This window comes from Drosophila obscura, unplaced genomic scaffold, assembly GCF_018151105.1.
Source record: "Drosophila obscura isolate BZ-5 IFL unplaced genomic scaffold, ASM1815110v1 contig_179, whole genome shotgun sequence".
Taxonomy (NCBI): Eukaryota; Metazoa; Arthropoda; class Insecta; order Diptera; family Drosophilidae; genus Drosophila; species Drosophila obscura.
Window position 1 is genome coordinate 4,246,052 of NW_024542766.1, and position 19,199 is coordinate 4,265,250.

Below are 19,199 nucleotides of genomic sequence, written 5' to 3' on the forward strand. Positions count from 1 at the left end.
GCATCCCCCTTCCTCTCTAGCACAGATACCTGCCACCGATTCGGCTAGGCATTTGATTGCTTGCCACTTGGGGCAAATCACGCTGAAACATTTCTATGATTTCCCCTGTCGACAAAATTTCCATCGTGTCGAGTCGCGGGCACCACTGACACGCGGCCAAAAGGTCGCACATTAGTGGCGTTGATTTGTGCCCCATGCCCCAGCAACGCAGCAAATAGCGACCCAGCAACCCACCAGCAAATAGCGACCCAGCAAACACCACCTGTGAGTGCCTGTCGTCGCCTTTGCTGCCACCAAGTTGCAACTGCAGTTTCAATCAATCAAACGCGAGCCAAAACGGATGTGGACATGCCACTTCACACACACACACACACAGGGGAGCAGGCGAGGGAGAGCAGTGCCTGAAGGTGTCAACAAAGGCGTGGCACTACATCACAGCAAAAACAACTTCAAGTACTCCAACTGCAGCTCCAACTCCAGCTCCAGCTCCAAGTTGGCATTGAAACGAATCAAGCAGCGAACGAACGGATGGATGGATGGCTGGCTGGTTGGATATATGCAGCAAAAGTTTCCTGAATGGCATTCTGCAGGTGAAAGGCAATTTAATTGAGTAACTTCTTTGGCTCTGTGGCTCTGTGTGGCTGCGCGAGAGACTCTGATCTGGTTTCATTCCAATTCGTTATTAATTCGTTATTGGTCAGCTCTTTTTTTTGTTGGGTCGTAGCAAAATGTTTGCACACCCAATTTATCATTTCATTTCATTTCATTTAGAGCGCGTGAAACGCACAAAAATGCAACCGCATTTGGCCAACATTAATCATACGACATGTTGACAGCTGTCAACGCGCGACGCAACGCGCAGCTCGTTTGCTGTTTTGCCGCTGGATGTTGTTGCTGCTGCTGCTGTTGCTGTTGCTGCTGCTGATGCTGTTGCAAATTGCTGAGCTCAGCAGCCGTGCAACATTTTAATCCACTTGCAAAGGGAATGACAGGCTGAGGCGGCAGTGGCACAAATAGTTTGGTTTTTGTCGCGGATTTCATCAAGTCAGCGCCAAAGAGGAGCCGCATTGAAGCAACTGCCTGAAGTAGTACACGAATGAATGCCCTTTTTGGCCCAAAGATTGAGTGCAACTTGCAGCATTCGTTGTGCTAAATAATAAACTTCAAGCTGCTCTCCCATCCCTTGCCGTGCCTTGCCTTCCCATCTCTCTCTCTCTGTATTTCCCTGCCCATTTGGTGGCATCGTAATAAATCTTTTTTTGCCACACCATGCCAAACTGAACAATGAAGAATAATGAGGCCTGTGCCGAAAAAGAAAAGACTTCAACTACAGCAGAGAGAGAGGGAGGGGGGAGGGAGAGGCACTGAGAGAGAGAGAGTACATAATAAGAACATTAATCATGGGACACACCACAGTAAAATTGGGATTGGGATTGAGTTTGGGTTCAGGGTTTGGGCTCTGGGTCTGGGCTCTGTGTATTGAGTGACTGAGAAGAGCAATCATCATCCATATAGAGAGAGAGCGAGAGAGTGTGAATGTGTCAGTCCGCCTGTCACTCACTTTTCTACAGCTCAAATCGTGCGTTATGTGGGCGTGGCAGGGCATATCCTCTTGCAACAGTTTTCATCATTAATTAGGTGGCATTTAATGCGAGTCAAATGTGTGCCCTGTGCCCAGTGCCATGCCGCATTGCAAGACTGACTGTGTGTGTGTGTGTGCACCATCATTAATCTCATTTGAGAGCGAACAAATTGAAGTTGAAAGAGAGTCCAGAGCAGAGCAGCGAAGGGTGATGTGCGAGCCGGTCTCGGCTCACGCTGCCTGGCACAAATCTAATAAACTTCGCTTTTTCCGGCATTTCCGTTTTGGAGCATTTGTTATTATGAATTGTTATAGAATTTTTCACAATTTCCACATTTTTCAACATCCGTCCAGGCAGGCAGGCAGGCAGGCAGACAGGCAGGCAGGGCAACAACAATACTCGTAACAGCAGCAAAGGCGGCAGAGGCAGAGGTAGTGGCAGCGAGAGGGGACCACCAAACATCATCATCATCATCATCAGAGGCAGCGGCATCAGCAGCGGCATCGTCATGGTCGTCGTCGTCGTCGTCGTCGTCTGTTGTCGGTTCCATGACTCGAGTCATTTATAACAAGAAGGAAAGACCAAAGCTTTGGCATTGCGAATAGTTTAATACCCTAGAAAAAGCTGAGTTAACCCTCAGGGAAGAGACGGGAAATTGAAGGGAAATTAGATATGAGTATGTGTGGCAGAATATGCCTTAGAAATTCGTATAATATTTATAGAAAGACATTTGGAAATAATTGTAGGCAGCAACTGATTTAAGAACAGATTTAAAATTACTAAAATATATGAATTTAATAGAGAATTAAAATACTTATAAATAAAATAATATATTGCCAGTACAATAACTTGGAAAATTGAAAGGGTTTGATGACTAAGAGCTGGGCCTAAAAGGGCCTCTTCTTGCTATGAGAATATTTTTGTTATAGAACAGAACTACCGAAAAAGCATGCCCAAATCTACTAACCAGTTCATATTTATCAAGAATATTTATCAGAAATAAATAGATATATATTTAAATGCTTCTTCTTGCTTGCTCTTGAGTATTACAAACTTCGGGCACAAAAAGCACACCCTCTGTACAGGGTAAGACAGCATTTGTGACACCAACCAAGGCACAGTAGATTCAGATTCAGAGTAGATTCCAAACGAATGGTGGAACGGTCTTGGGTCGGTCAGTGGAGTCGGAGTAGCGACTGCTACTGCTACCGTCGTAATCGTCGTATCCGAGACAGACGTCCATCCATCCCGCTGTCCCACTGTGCCCCCTGCCACCCCGCCACCCCGCCCGACGGTCTGCAATGTCCACTGAGATTTTTTGATTGATGTCGAGTGGCGCACGTTGCAGTTGCTCTTAAATTTTTTATAAATTATAATTCCTTCCATCGACTGGCAAACATATTTTTCATGTCATGTACCCGCCCCTTCCGCCACCTCCTGCCTCACACTGCCTGCACTCCGATTGATTGATGAAAATGCGAGGCGTGTACGGCAAAAAAGCGACGAAGAAGAGGAAAAAGAAAGAGCAGAAAAAATATATATATAATAATAATAATAATAATGATATATCTATGCAAATTACGGCACACAAATTATTAGTTTCATGTTCGGCGAGGCAGCAACATTTGTGGATTGTGGACTGGAGGAGGATGTCGACGATGACGATGACGGGCAGGCAGGCAGAATTTTTATATTAATTTGCCAATCATTAATCATTCAAGTTGGGGGCGTTGTTGTCAGACGTTGTTTGATTTCTTTTTTTTTTTTTTTTTTTTTTTTTTGGGTATGTAGGTGTCAAAGGTAGCCCCCGCTGCTTGGGGTGTGGCCGGCAGCTGGTGGACTTGAAGTGAATTTGTGCTGCCTAATTTCAATAATTTAAACAATGGCACAAACTGGCACACCAATGAAAATATAACCAGAAAAAATATACCACAAGAAAACGTGGAACAAGAAAGGGGGAGACGGCACAAAGAGATTCGCATAGATGGACTTCAAACAGAGCCGCAATAAATAGAAATGGCTAGAAATTATATCCCTCCTCAGAGACATCCATCCTCAGAAAAATCTATCCTCAAAGACATGAATGAATATTCCTACAAATAAATAGAGAATCTACTGGCCATGGCTTTTAATGAATTATAAGAGTCATAATGGGTACAAGTACTAGTACAAGTTCTAGTACAAGTGGTAGTACTACAGTTCCAAATTAGTTGGTCATTTTAACACATTTTAATAGAGTAACTTTTCAGCCTCAATGCCTTGTTGCTCTGGCTATAAACATTAATTGCAATGTAGTAGTAATTCTACAATTTAGTAAATAAATCAAATAAATAAATAGAAATTCCACTGGCCATGGCTTTAAATGAATAATAAGACTCAGAATGGGTACAAGTACTAGTACAATTAGTACTAGTACAAGTGGTATGATAGCACTATGCTTAGTGATGATAGTCAGTTTTATTATTATTATATTATAATTATTATTCTCCTTCTATTCGAAAATGGGGGGTACATTGTGGCTAGTTTTCTCGCACATATTTTTAACAATAAAATAATATTTATTTTCTGTGTGTTGCTTGTGCATTTTTCAGTTCTTTCCTTAGGCTATCAGAATTGCCCTTCTCTAATCGAAACTTCCTTTCATTCTATTGGTTGAATATTTATATATATATATTCGTAAGTGTTAAAATTCTGTGCCCTCTCGGCCATTTAGTCAGAAAAACATTTGCCGAGAGACGAGACTCGACTCTGCCCTACGCTTTTGCCAGTGCCCAACCACGACATTCCTCAGAGTTAATCTCTGTGTGTGCATTTCAACAACTTCATTTTGTGGCGAGTGCCGAACGAACTGTGGTGGGATGCCATGCCACATGCCCCATGCCACATGCCCCCCAATGCACATTGTTGCAAAACAAAAACAGAGTTATGCCTGCACTTCAGCTTGGCATATTCTCGGGGTTTTGCTTGCAACGACTCTCTGGCTGGTTCTCTGGCTCTGGCTCTCTGGCTTTGCCTCTTCGACACTGGGCTCTGTGGCCTAAAGGCCAATAAAAACTATTTACAGTTCAATTTGCTATAATATTTGCAGCTGAGAACCGCAAACGACAAATATGCACCACCAAACCGAAACGAAACGAACCCAAACCCAAAGCCAAAGCCATACCCAAAGCCAAAACCAACAACAACCGCAGACAAAACGACCTTCTTCCCCTCACATCTCCCCAACCAGCCACATAGTGCAGCCCTCTAGAGCCGTGGCCCCAACGCTTACGAGATACGCAAATAGCTTTAACTTTTTAGAATGCGTTGGAGGGAGATTGGCGCACTCAAAGTGGAATCAAAGTTAATACACAAACAAACGCACAGAGAGGCAGAGACAGAGACAGAGGGACACAGGGACAGAGGGACAGAGACTCGCTTTGGTTATCTGAAAATCTACAGACAATAATCCAGTGTGTAGTGGTGGGGCCACAAAAAAAAAACAGCAGTAGAATCGATATGAGGGGCGCCAATAAGACTAATAAATACCCACTGGGAAGATAAAGGTATATAAATATAAATTTAAATATAAATAAATAAATCAAAATATATAAATATATAGATAAATAAACATAATAAATAAATATAGATAAATTAATATAAATAAATAAATAAAAATATATAAATAAATAAATATAAATAAATTAATGCAAATAAATAAATAAATTGAAATTAATAAATATAGAGAAATAAATATAAATAAATAAATAAATAAATAAAATAAAATAAAAATATTTTTATTTATTTAAATTTAAATAAGCATAAATAAATAAATACCCCTATATTTTATAGTTATATTTATCTCTTTATGAATTCATTCTTATGGGAGAGAAAAAGATTTAGCATTACTGCATAGAGCTAATTTAATTTTATTTATTTTTTAATATTATATTATATTTAATTTAATTTGCATTTCTCTTCTCTGTCAGTTTTTTTCTTTCTAAGAACTATTTGAACCATAGAATATATATAATACCAGCAAATAGCAGCGCTCTATGTATTGTATATTTTTATGGGAAGATAATGCTTATAGATTTAATTTAATTTATTTATTATTTATTTAATTTTATTATTATTTAATTTATTATTATATTATTATTTAATTTAATTTAATTTGGCATTTCCTTCTCTGTCAGTTTTTTTCTCTCTAAGAACTATTTGAACCATAAATATATATAATACCAGCAAATAGCAGCGCTCTATGTAATGTATATTTTTATGGGAAGATAATGCTTATAGATTTCTGTTTAAAATTTTAACTTCATAAAGGGTCATGTAGGTTGCCGAATCACAGATCGGGTAACTCTTTTCCTTACTGTTATAAGTTATAAAAACAACAAATTACAATCAAAGAATTATTTCCAAATTTATTTATTATTATTATTATTTATTTATTTTATTTTTTATTTATTTATTATTATTTATTTACCATATTTCTTTATTATTTTATTCCGTGGTACCTACAGAAATGCAACAAAATTGCTTCCTTCAGCTGCCTGTCACATGCCCACTCGTAGCTCCAATATACCCTTTGTTCTATACCCAAATACCAGAAAGGGTTAAGTGTGTGTGTGTGTGTGTGTGTGGGGGGGTTTTGGGTTAGTGTTGCCATTCCGGCCACTCGACACTTTCCATGGCAAAAGTTATGCAACCAATTTACATACAAAAACAACTCAATAAACGTGCGAAATGCTAACGATTTGTAAAAGTTGAATCCTTCTTCGGTCCCCCTCCCGTTCCCGTCTCTCTCTCTCTGCACTCCACTCACATGAATGTACGTCCTGTTATTGGTTTTGTTGCCAGTCCCAAGGCTCAGGGGCCGGGACAGGGCAGCAGTTCGTAATGCCATTGCCACCGCCCTGGCAATTTAGCAAAGTATTTCCTCGTCGCTCTAAAAAGTTGCCCACTTTTTGTTACACTAACATGAGACGCCGCCACTCTCCTCCTGCTGCTCCTCCTGCTCCTGCTGCTCCTCGTCATTCCTGGTTCTCGTCCTGCTTGCTCCTCGCTGCCTCGTCTCGTAAACTGGGGGCTTATTTTCATGCCCAGAGCCATGAAAACGGAAATTGTGCATGAAAGCTGCCTGCCAGCCGCAGCCGCAGCCTCAGCCCCCCACAAGCCATTGCCAGAGCACCCACTTACACGGAGACCTAACTCGATTATTATAATATTCAACTATATAATCCAATGGGAAAGTTTGCTAATAAGCTGCTAGTTGAGTGCCAGTTAACATCGCCAGTTCACGTTCCAACCCGGCTTTGCCTCGGATTTCGAGGATTGCACTATTGGTCCTGGTGTCCCCCCTGGGGGTGGGGAGTGTTCAGTTTTATTGTTGTCAAGCTGGATGGCTGGGCGGGGCTGGGGGAACGCTTGCTGATTGCGGAAATCTATTTCAATTCAGTTCGAAACGGAATCGGAACAAGGATAATTGCAAATGTATGGGAATTGAACGTTTGATTCGCACTTTGCTTGGAAATCATTTGACTAATCGAAGGGATGGGCTAAGTCGGGCATAAGTGGGGTTAAAAATAAAATAAAATAAAACAATAATAATTAAATAAAAGAGCAGGCGAATATATGTTTACTATGCTACGTTTTCTGAGCCTTAAATAGGAGTAGACATTTACGAATTTAAATGAACTTTTTAGCTAAGCATCTGATGGGTAATTCAGTTAAGTAATCCACAGAGATTCATAGGGTAGCTTAATGCACATGGCAAATAATAATCCACCCACAAGATTTCCCAACATTCTTTTCCTATAATTCCTTTAATTTTTAAACAATTTTTTTAAAGTGGAAAACAACATTTGCCTTAAGATCCAGGGCTAAAAGCGGCAAGGCATTAACTAATCAGATGGGTAAAAAAAAAAATGCTATTCTAGAAGCAATATTATTTATTTTGATTTATTTATGTTTTTATATTTATATTAATTATTTTAATATTTATTTATTATTACTTTTTTTATTATTTATTATTAACTATTTTTATATTTATATGAACTATTTTTAAAATTGTCTTAACTATTTTGATTTATTTTATAATATTTTATATTTATTTATTTATTATTATTTATTATTTATTTTTATTTATTTATTATATTTATATTTATAAATATATATTTATATTGTCTTTGCTGCTAAGCAGTGCCTTGAATAATGAACTCTTGGGACTAATTACGCGTCTGATCAATTACCTCTAACTAAATAAATAAATAAATAAATATATCCTACTGTTCACCTTCATCAGCTCTCAGCCTGGTCGCTTGTACGCGGCCTAAAACCAATTCACTTTGGCGAGTAATTGTCGCCCCCGCAGTGGGGTGTCTAATTGCCGCTAATCACACAAAGATACACGCAAGATACAGGCACTGACACAGACACAGACATACAATAAAGAGCAACAAATATGGGTTCGAAACGACTTTCACTAAACACCGAATGGGCACTGGGGGGCACTGAGCGCGGGGGCAATGTGGCATGAAAAATGACTCGAGTCCAGGCTGCTCCCCACACACACACAAAAGGCACACGAACGAACGAACAAACGCCAGCCGGGAGAGTCGACTGTGCTAACGGTATTTAATGACACATAAAGTCGTCAATCACTCGGTAAATCTGGACATGTCGCCCCGCAGTACGTAGTACGTACCCCAAAGTCGAGACTGAGTCTCCGTTCTGTCCCGTCCAGTCCCTCCTTCCTGCTCTCTGCCGTGTAGAACCGAAAGCGAAACCCGACTCGAGTCAAAGCGAAACGAAACGAAACGAAACGAGAAAAACGCTCCCGGTAGCAACACAATTTGACAGCTGCCTGACAGTTTAAATTAATTGATTTATATCGCGGGGGTCGCGAGAAGAGTCGAGTGAGTGGAGGAGAGTGGAGGAGAGTGGAGTTTAGGGAGTGGCCCAGTGGCGCTTTTACGCACTTTCAATTAACCAAACCAACCCAACCCCCCAATGGCATTCCCGATCTCTATGGACGACTGACTCTCTCGGGGATTTGCCCTCGTGCCCCTTTGGGGTCTCGTAATCTTTGTTTACCAACGTGTCAGTGGCACCAGCCAGTCAGCCAGCCAGTGCCAGCCAGCACCTGCCACGATCCGATCCGATGCGATCCATCTAGAGTGCCGTTTCATGGACAGCGTAATAACATTATCGATATGCTTAATTATATGATAAATCGTGTGCGCCACAGCGATTATCTATAGGGCTCTGCTCTGCGCCCTCTCGAGTGCCCCGCCGCGCCGCGCCACGCCGCGTTTATAAATCACACAAGAGAGCTGCTGCTGTCACAGCGAATTGACCCCGAGACCATGGGACGCGCTGTCGCGCCACTTGACTGATGATATCTTTGGCTCGAATCCATCGATCTCCGTGGGGGGAATGGCTTTGCTTTCCTTCCTGCCTTTTGTCGCTACTTACAGATGCGTCACAGCCGAACCGCAAGATTGATGGAATTAAATGGAAATGAAATGGAAATGCCAAAAGGCGTCGATCCAACGATTCAACGATTGTCGCGACAGCGTTTGATGGATGCCCCTTGGAAAGGTTAAACCAATATGAAATATATATAAGTCGGGGAAATAATGATCGTTGGGCATCAAAAAAAAGGTGTGACTGATGGATAATTCCTATGCACTGGGGGGAACTTTCTTTCAATTTCTTCAGCTAAAAACTTTCGTTCTCCCCCAAAAGTATGCCATAGAATTACGAATCAGAAACAGATTTTTTTGGGACGTATAAAAACATTATAAATAATACTAAATAAATAAAAATAAAATAAGTAATAAAATAAAAATAATAGTAATAATAAAAAAATAATAAATAAAAGAAAGAAATAAATAAATAATAATTAAAATAAATAATAATAACATAATAAATAAATAAATATTAAAAATAAATAAAAAATGTTCCTTAATTTTATTTCCATTTATGGCTTGTACACAAGCATCCTGCATAAAAAACTTATAAATAATAATAAATAAATATAAATAAAATAAATAATAAAAATAATAGTAATAGTAAAAAAATAATAAATAAAAGAAAAAAAAAAAAATAATTAATATAAATAAATAATAAATAAAATAATAAATAAATAATAATAATAAATAAAGAATTTTCCATAATTTTATTTCAATTTATGGCATGTACACAAGCATCCTGCAACACTGCAGTCCTCCAAGCATTCCACTCCACTAACAACTTCATTTGTGCAAATCCCCATAATCCCATCCAATTTGGGATGGCACAAAACAAACTAAACTGCTTGGGTACCTCGGACAGCAAATAACTCTTTCGTCGCAGCCAGAACAAACAATTGAACAAATCCTTGGACGAGTTCTCGCTCCTTTTTTTTACCCCATCGTCATCATCCTCATGATCGTTGTCGTTGCGTCGTCGTCTGTTTAATCCCACTCGTAAGCATTTTGTCACATTTCAAAATCATTTATCAAAAGCTTTCACAACAGCAACCCTCACCCCTCACGCCTCCCCCCCCAATCCCTATGCCAGCCAAATCCGTTGCTACAAATATGAGAGACGAGCAGAGACGAGACGAGACCGAGACCAGACCCCCATTCACAATCCCATCGCCTCGCATCTCTGTCACTGCAATGACAGTTGTGCACATTAATTTTTCAACACACAACACAGGACGAGCGACTCGACTCGACTCGCCGCCCCTCTCTCCCTGTCTCTTTGGGAAATTTGTTCGGCGGCGACTCGGCTGGGAGCATTCAAATACTCGTAAAATACAAAATAAATATCTCTCTTTCTCACTCTCACTCTCACACGCTCTCTCTTTGTCTTCTGCTGTCTCTGCTGTCTCTGCTGTCTCTGTGTATTTTTGTATCTGTTTTGTGTGTCCAGAGTCTGCATCTGCATCTTTCATTTGCTGTTTGTACGTTGAGCTAAAGTAATTTTTCATATCATAAATTTTCAAGTCAGTTAATCCCACACGCGGCGGCGTTCGTTGTTGCCCCCATGCCACGGCACCAGCCCCTTCTGCCTCTGCCTCTGCCCCTGCCTCTGCCCCTGCCTTTTATTTATGCCTTCCGCCAGGCTTCTCCAACAAATCCCAATCCCAGTCAGTATCTTCGTCTGATGGCAGCTGTGACATTTTGACATTTCAGTGATAATTCATACTTTTGCATGTCATACTTAATTATGGCAACAGACTGTGTCGGTCTTTTATCATATTTAATTTCGGTCTCTTGCATTTCTTCTGTCATGCACATCATTATTGCTCTCTTAGGCCTGCCTGCTCCCTGCTCCAGCTCCTACTCCTCCTTCTTCTAGGTATCAGTCTCTCTCTCTCTCTCTCTGTTCACTAATTACTCCACAGACATTTCCCAATCATCTTCAAACTTAATTTATCACTTCGGCTCTGCTTTGCTCGGATATTCCTCCATCGTCGACGTCTCTCATCCCCCCCTTTGGATGATTAATACATTTCTCCTACGGCACACAAAATGACATAAAATATGTTTCGAAAAAGGGTTTTTGTTTTCGGGCTTTTCATATGCCAAACACATCAATCATCGTTGGCTGGAGTTTTTGGCTAAGGGCACAAACACGAGGGCTGTGCCACAGCCCATGGCGAAAATCAAATTTCCAACAAAAACAGCTTACAGAACTCGAAATTAGTGACATGTCAACAGGCAACGAGCGGCAGGAGAGGCAGAGCAGGCGGATGGGTTTGAGCCTCTAAAACCACAGCGAGAATCTGCAAAACGCATTGGGCTCGAAGGGTACTCTATAACAGAGCTGAGGGTATTACGAGTTGCACGAGAAGTGTGTCAGGGTTTAGACAGCAAAGGCGGAAGGCAAATAAGATTAAATAGAATGGATGAACGCCTAGAAGATCACAGGAAAATGTTTTCTGCGTTGGTTTTGTGTTGATTTCGAAATTGGATAGGGAGAATCTGGACAATATTACCCTTATTATATTACGCTTATAGCATTATTAATATAATAATATATATTTCGTATATATAATTATCAGAAAATTGAGAATACTTAACTGATTGTGGATAAAGAAATATATTGAGAATTATCGTTAATATAATAAGTAAATAAATAATGAATAAATGATAAGTAAATAATAAAATAAATAGTAAATAAATGAAAAAGAAAATAATAGATATATGATAAATAAATATATTATATTTAATATTAATATTTAATATATAAATATATTTAATTAAATAAATTATTTAAAAATAATATAATATTTATAATAAACTCATTTTGGATAAAGGGAAAAAAAATATTTAGAATATATAAATATAATATAAAATAAATATAATATATATAATAAATATATGAAGAAATAATAAGTAAATAATAAATAAATAAATGATAAATAAGCAATAAACAAATAATAAATAAATGATAAATAAATATATTATATTTAATGAAACAAATTATTTAAAAATAATTATTATAAAATTGATAATAAACTGATTTTGGATAAAATAAATATTTAGAACTATCGTATGGATCACAGAAATTATTATATATTATATATTTCTTGGAAATTATTCACAGTAACATTCACCGAAACTCCTGGTGGATATTTTTTAATGAACATTTATTACATAATTTTAGAACTGTTTTCGATTAATTTTAAAATATTTCCAGCCACAATTTAAGCAACCTCTGCGTAAGAGTATCCATAAATCGCTTTCAGCTCGCGTGCAATTTTCTTTGCTGTTCGGTGTGTTGGTTGGTTGGTTGGTTCGCCATCTCGCTGAGTGATGTGCGGCCATCAATCTAAACTCATCATTTTGAAGGCGCGCTGTCAGCCATAATGACCGAGGCCAGAGCAAAAAAAAAAAAAACCATATAGAAAAATGTCAGCGGCGGCTGGTCTCGTCTCTCACATGATAGAGCCCCCGAGGATGGCAGAGGGGGAGGGAGGGCAGCACAGCGATGGGTCACACAATTCCGCACACACACAGAGGAGAGGAGTCGTCAATCATAATTTATAAATTGCTGTGCCGGCCAATGTGAGGGTGTGTTGGGCAGGGGGGGAGTGGGGGAATCGTAGGAACTACATCTATTTGAGCTACACTTTCCGTTGCGGGGTTTTTCTTGTGCCTGTGGGCCTGTGGGCCTGTGTGCCATATCCAACTAATTATTCAACGTCTCATTAAACAAATAAATGTGTCAGAGAAACATTTGTTTCCCATACATCACATTCACATTGCACACAAAAGGCGGGAATGGGGATCCCACAAATGAGGCGAATGTGGCCCGAATGGGAAGGCCAAGAAATCACATCATGTGAAAATGACAAATCAAATGAGATTAACACTTAATTTCATTCTGAACGAACTCAAACACAACAAACAGAAATAGAGTGAAATATTTCATTGCTCACTCTGGCTCACTCTTCCTCACTCTTGCTCACTCTTCCCCACTCTTCCCCACTCTTCCTCACTCTTCCTCACTCTTCCCCACTCTACCACACTCGCTGCCCCCCTCCTTGGAGCTCATGATAGATGTTTATGCTGTGTGTGTGCATATTTCAGTGGAAATCACCTGACAGCTCGGCATATGGGGCGTGAAATTAAAAACCATAATTAAAATGTTGCATGAACAAAGTGCCAGTGCCAGTGCCAGTGCTGGGCAGAGTGATTCATGGGCTAAAGAATTCCTTTTGGCAATGCTGAATAATATCTACAATTTAATCAGATTTGAATCACATTTTTTGGTTTTGTTTTTTGGAGCGTAGAAGGGATTGGAATTTTTTGTATTTCTTCTACGTATTATTAGCTGCTATTGGAATTATTTTCCAACTCCAAGAATCAACATCAAAGCCTGAACAGGACACTCGCTCGTTCCACTTTCATGTGCCCCTTCCACTGTGGCACTTCAATGTGTCTCTGAAGTCTCCTTGGAGTCATTGCATGGCTCTGTTGTCGCCTTGTCACCTTGCTGTGGCCTTATCACTTGCCACATACCCCGTACCCCCGAGTGCAGCCGATCCCAATGCCCATGCCCATGCCCATGCCCCTGCCCATGCCCCTGCCCATGCCCCTGCCCATGCTCGCATCGTGCAATTTATTGAGCACATCAATCAATGTGGCAATTCCATTTGAGTAGCACTAGCACTACCACTCCACTCCCTACCCGTCCGTCAGTTGTTGTTGTTGTTGTTGCTCTCTGCAAATAATTGCAGATTGCAGCCACATGTCTGTCGTTGGGTGTGGTCAAGAGTCTTCAGTCCAGTCCCGTCCAGTCCCGTCCAGAGCAATCGTCACTCTAAAGATGGGCACACAGCAAAACAAAAACAGGTCAATCATCGATCATGGTCATCAGCAGCAGCAGCAGCAGCATCATCATCATCAGCAGCAGCAGCGGCAGCGGCAGAACCCAGTCCGCAGTCCGCAGTTTGCTGTCCGCTGTCTTAGCCCCGGACATTGTGCTGAGGCCACATCCTCGTCGCCTCATTATTGATGAGCCCAGGGCACACACACACAGAGCAAGAGCAACAGCAACAGGGAGAGCGGTGTGCAGAGAGCAGCCATCGTCAGTGCTTGCCATCCATCCCAGATAATATCTTTTTGCAACAAATTTTTGACAGCTTCGATGTGGATGTGGATGTGGACCGGGTCCGAACCGACCTGTAGCTGTGTTGGAGGATGCAACCACACGAGCAGCAGAAGGCAGGCAGGCAGGCAGGGAGGCAGGCAGGCAGGCAGGAGGGAGGCAGGCAGGCAGGCAGTCTGCTCTGCTCTGGGGTCTGGGATCTGGTCGGCATTGTTGAGACGACCCCTCGTAGTGCTGTGTTGGGCCTGTCACATTTATCACAAATTCAATGAATAATAATTTTTGCACGCTGTGTGATGTGACGTGCTAATGTTATCTGATTGGAATCGCTGATGAAGCAACAGGGGAGAGAGCCAGAGAGCCAGAGAGCAACAGAGGCGGAGAAGGGCGGGGATCTGCTGGAGCAGCCTCTTAAATATTAATTATGCCCCACGAGTGGAGTTGTTGGGTAAGGAACCCTTTTTGCCTTTCGTCTGCCATTTTGTATTATAAATTGCATTCACGATAAGCGGCGAGTTATTGATCGAAGAGCACCCCAAAGCAGCATGACAGCTGAGTGCCACAGTGAGAGACAGAGAGAGAGAGAGAGAATATGAGAGATCATAATTTAAGGCGACGATCTGACATTTCCGGTTTTGATTGATGACAAAACGAACTGCACTCCACTCCACTCCACTCCAGTCCAGCCCATTCCATCGTATATCACTTTGGGTTTACTCAGCGCTTATCTGTCCACAATATCCATAAGATATAATATATAGATATATATATATACAGTAACTACCGTCTCTCGTAGGATTTATAGTTATTGTGGTTCTGCCCTGCCCTACCCTGCTCCCCTGCTAGGCCATGTAGGCGCCTACTGGAATTACACTTTGACAGCTTTATGGCCGCTCATCGATCATTCGGCGCTGAGCGAAAATGCAACCAATCTAACATCAACAATCAACAGTTGCCGCGCGAGATAAGACGCCCGGAGATACAGAGATACAGATACTTCCACACATATGCCATTGGGCAGGGGGGTTGTTCCACGTCTGCGCACCTAAGTCCCATATAAACAAGGCAATTGTTCAGTTCAACTGGCGAGAGAGATTTTAATGTTAAGATATTAAGTCAACCGCCGCCCAATGCCCCACACATGACCAGCATATAGTAATTTTATTTAGAGGGTAGCAGTGGGCAGAGTTTAGAGAATGAAAATAAAGCGACAAATAAACTTTAAAAGCTATTTTCCAGCGAAAAGTTCCTTCCAATCATAAAGGTTCCCCTATAAATCATGATCTCCCGGTAGACCCCGCCCCCCCCCCCCCCCAAGATTTTATTTAGGCAGGGGGGGTGAGAATGAAAATACGACAATTACTGAAGCGAGTGCCCCAACATAAAGTTCCCCTGATATAATCATTATTGAATAAATACAAACATATAAAATAAATATATATAAAAATAAATATAATATAAATAAATAGATAATAAAAAATATAAATAAAAATAATTATCCCTCTTCTACAGCTATTTTCCTCTCTTAATGCCACATTTTACTCCTTAATATCTGCACTTAATCCCTTAAGCCCCTTAATCAGCGGGCTTGAGCTGCCCACTGCCAACCCCTTGAAGGCAAAAACTTACCATAGAATATACACGTACGTAGATTCAAATCTCCTGCCAGAGTACACGAGCTCCCTGCCTTTCATCATATATGTACACATGTATGATTCATGATCTCATCTCATCGAGTTCATAAAAACTGAGGGGACTCGGTGGCTGCTTGATCAATTGAATTTAGCGATACATCCCATCAATCACACAACAACAACAACAACAACAAAGAAACGAACGTACACACGCCCTGAAAAAAATACTCAATACAAAGTGATCTTGGGGGCTGTGCGCTCACTTTGGCGGCGGAGATTGTTCTCATTGGGATTTGACATGCAGTGTCAGTGAATAACCCCGCTGGCTAATCAATTACAAAGAGATGCCAACATGTCAGACAACAGACAACAGACAGCAGACAGCAGACAGCCAGCCGGCAAACAGCCAGACACTCAGTCAGTCAGTCAGTCAGTCAGTCAAGGCGAATTGGATGTACAGAGCGGTACCAGAGAGGGGATATAGAGAGTGAAAATCAAGCGCCAAATTACTTTCAACACAATGCTATGCAGTGGAGATGGCTGGGATGGATGGCTGGCTGGCATCGTAAATCAAATGAGCGCCAAGGAATTTGCCAGAAATCTCAGGAATGTTGTGTGTACAAAAGACCGTTGACAGTTCTTAATTGCAAAGGATTTTTGTTTCTCATTTCGCTGGGCTGCTTTTTTCTTGGCCCGCGAAGTGAAGTGAATTTTCCTTGTCGTTTTGCCAATTTATTTGCATATATTTTTGGTATTTGCCACTGAACAACAATCGAAGCAGAGCCAAAAGCGACTGGCCTGTCTGCCTGTCTGTTTGTGTGTGTTTGCAGTGTGACCGAAGTTGATTTGCATCTGACGTACGATAACTGTCAATTTTTTGTGTGTGTGTTTTTGTTTGGCTCCACAACTCAAGTGACAGCTGTCAGCGCTCCACGCCGCTTCGCCTGAGACGGAAACAAATTTGTAAAGTACTGGCAGCAACAATTTTCCCATCTCATGTTGCACGCTCCCGTTTCCCCTTCGCTCGACGACTGACATGAGGCGAAAATTGAAATAAATGTTTTTGCACACACGAAACAAAACGAAAATAAAACCAGAAAAATTTATTAAAAACTTTGCCGCAAGCCTGGCAGGCGGCAGGAAGCGACACCAACAAAGAGAATCCACTGAGACCGAAAGAAATATGATAGGGGCTTTGTCCGACTGCGTACGTGGAGCAGCACAGGCAGCAGAGGCAGCAGTGGCAGCAGAGGCAGCGACTCGACTCGACTCTCGCATGTGTCGACGCCTGTCAAACTGTCGACATGCGCAAATAACGGTAAAGGATTTGTCACTGCCAAGCACACACACACACCACACACACACACGTTCTATGGCTATACACACTCACACATTCTATGCCAAAACAAAAATATAGAAAATCTGTCAGAGCCAAAAGCTCACAAAAAAAAATGGAAAAATAAAAATGGGAAAAACAAAACTTTAAAATGCGTCCAAGTTTTGTGGCTTTAAGGCAACATTTTGTTTGTTTTTGGCAGTACCAAAAATATAAAGAGATTATTAAGAGATTTTTGGAAAACATTTTACATGAATTTGGAAATTTTGAAACAAATTTGTGTTGGGAATTAGTGAGGAATAAATGACAGAAATAAATGAAAATTCAAGTGCAATAAAATCTTTTAAGTAGTGCCAGGAAACTCGCTCAAAAAACTTTCCCACAAATCACAAATCGAATAGCCGCGGATAAATTACAGAGTGGAGAGGTGGAGAGTGTGGAGAGTGCTGGAGAGCTGCAAAATGAAGAGGTTTTTCCGCAGCAGCAGCAGCAGCTGTTGCCTGTTTTGCCTGTTTGGCATTGTTTTAAGTGGAAATGCCTGTCAGCGTGACTGTTTGACAGATTGTCTGAGCGTAGCGAAGACTGACTGATGCACTGATGAACTGACATACTGACGTACTGTCTGTGTCTCTGTGTGTGTCTGTCTCTGTATGTGTGTCTGTGTGTGCCTGTGTGTAGTGATTAAATTGCGGCGCTTCTGTTGTGCAGCGATGCGTAGCACATGACTCATTTGGGCACGACAGAGCCCCGCAACACAACAACACGCAAAACCGTTTACTCTTATCAATCTTATCAATGAATGTAATGACATTTAACACGGCCGCCGCATCTACCATATAACACACCCCACACCACACCCTCCATTGCTTTCTGGCTGTGTTTTCCCACCACCACACCACACCTCAGCTCAGGCCAGTCCAGCGCAGCTCTATCTCATGAAATTGATTTTCCAATTGCCGCCGCCTGCCTCCGTGTGACATGTTTACCTCGACTACTTGCTGGGTTCTACCTCCCACTCCTTCCCACACTGCCTCTGCCTCTGCCTCTGCCCCTGCTGTGGGCTTTTGTCGGGAGTCCATCACATCACACCACACAATCGCGCTATCTCTTTTACTCTGGGGGCTCTGGGGGTCGCATCGGTTGCCATATAAATGGCCTGCGTGTCAGTGTCTCTGCTGTGTCTCTGCTGCTGTTGTTGTTGTGGTGTTGTAATTTATGCTCGCACTCGTTCATTTGACATGTCAAAAGTTGTGTCACTTGATTGATGACTGCTGTCAACACATATTTTCTAATTTTTTGGTTCAATGTTGCACATAGTACAAAATATATTTACTGACTGTGGTTAGGTGCGAGGTACGAGGAAGGGTTTTACCCTCTACTCTGCTGCTCCTCTACTCTGCTGCTCTGCTGCTCCTCTGCTCTGCTGCTCTTCTGCTTCTATTCGAGTTCTAATTTTTTTGTTTGTGTTGTCGTATATCTCACTTTTCCCCTCGTTCCACTCGTTACACTCGTTTCCCCTCTTTGTGTGTGTGTGTGTGTCTCTCGCACCGCAATGTGAACATATTGCATATTTTGTTTGGCCCGACAGGAGATTGATGAGCTCTCTGCCTGATGCCTGTCACATGCCCCAAACCGAATCGATGGGTTTTGTGCATGGGTGTCGGTATCGTCGTCGTCTCTGTCGTTGCTGCTGTCGTGTCTTTTGCTGTCTGTCTCTGTCTCTGGCTCTGCCTCTGTCTAGGCTTTTTTACACTCGGCAAAAAAAAAATGTGGGGGCTGCTGGCTGCCTGCCTATCGTATCGCTGCCCTGACAGCAGTGCAAACAAATTGTGGTGACAGGAAGTGTTTTCTGTGTGTGTGTGTGCTGCCAGGGAAAGTTGTTACGCTACGTTCTTTTTGGCCTGGTCTCGAATGAAGTTACGAGGCTTACGAGGCTCGCTCGAGTGTCTGGGCGTTCGATCGATCCGGGCAATTGATGGATGGCTCTGCCAATGCCCGCTGACGTCCAACGAGTGGTTAAGGTTGAGGCATATTTTAAGCTTACTTCGAATTGGC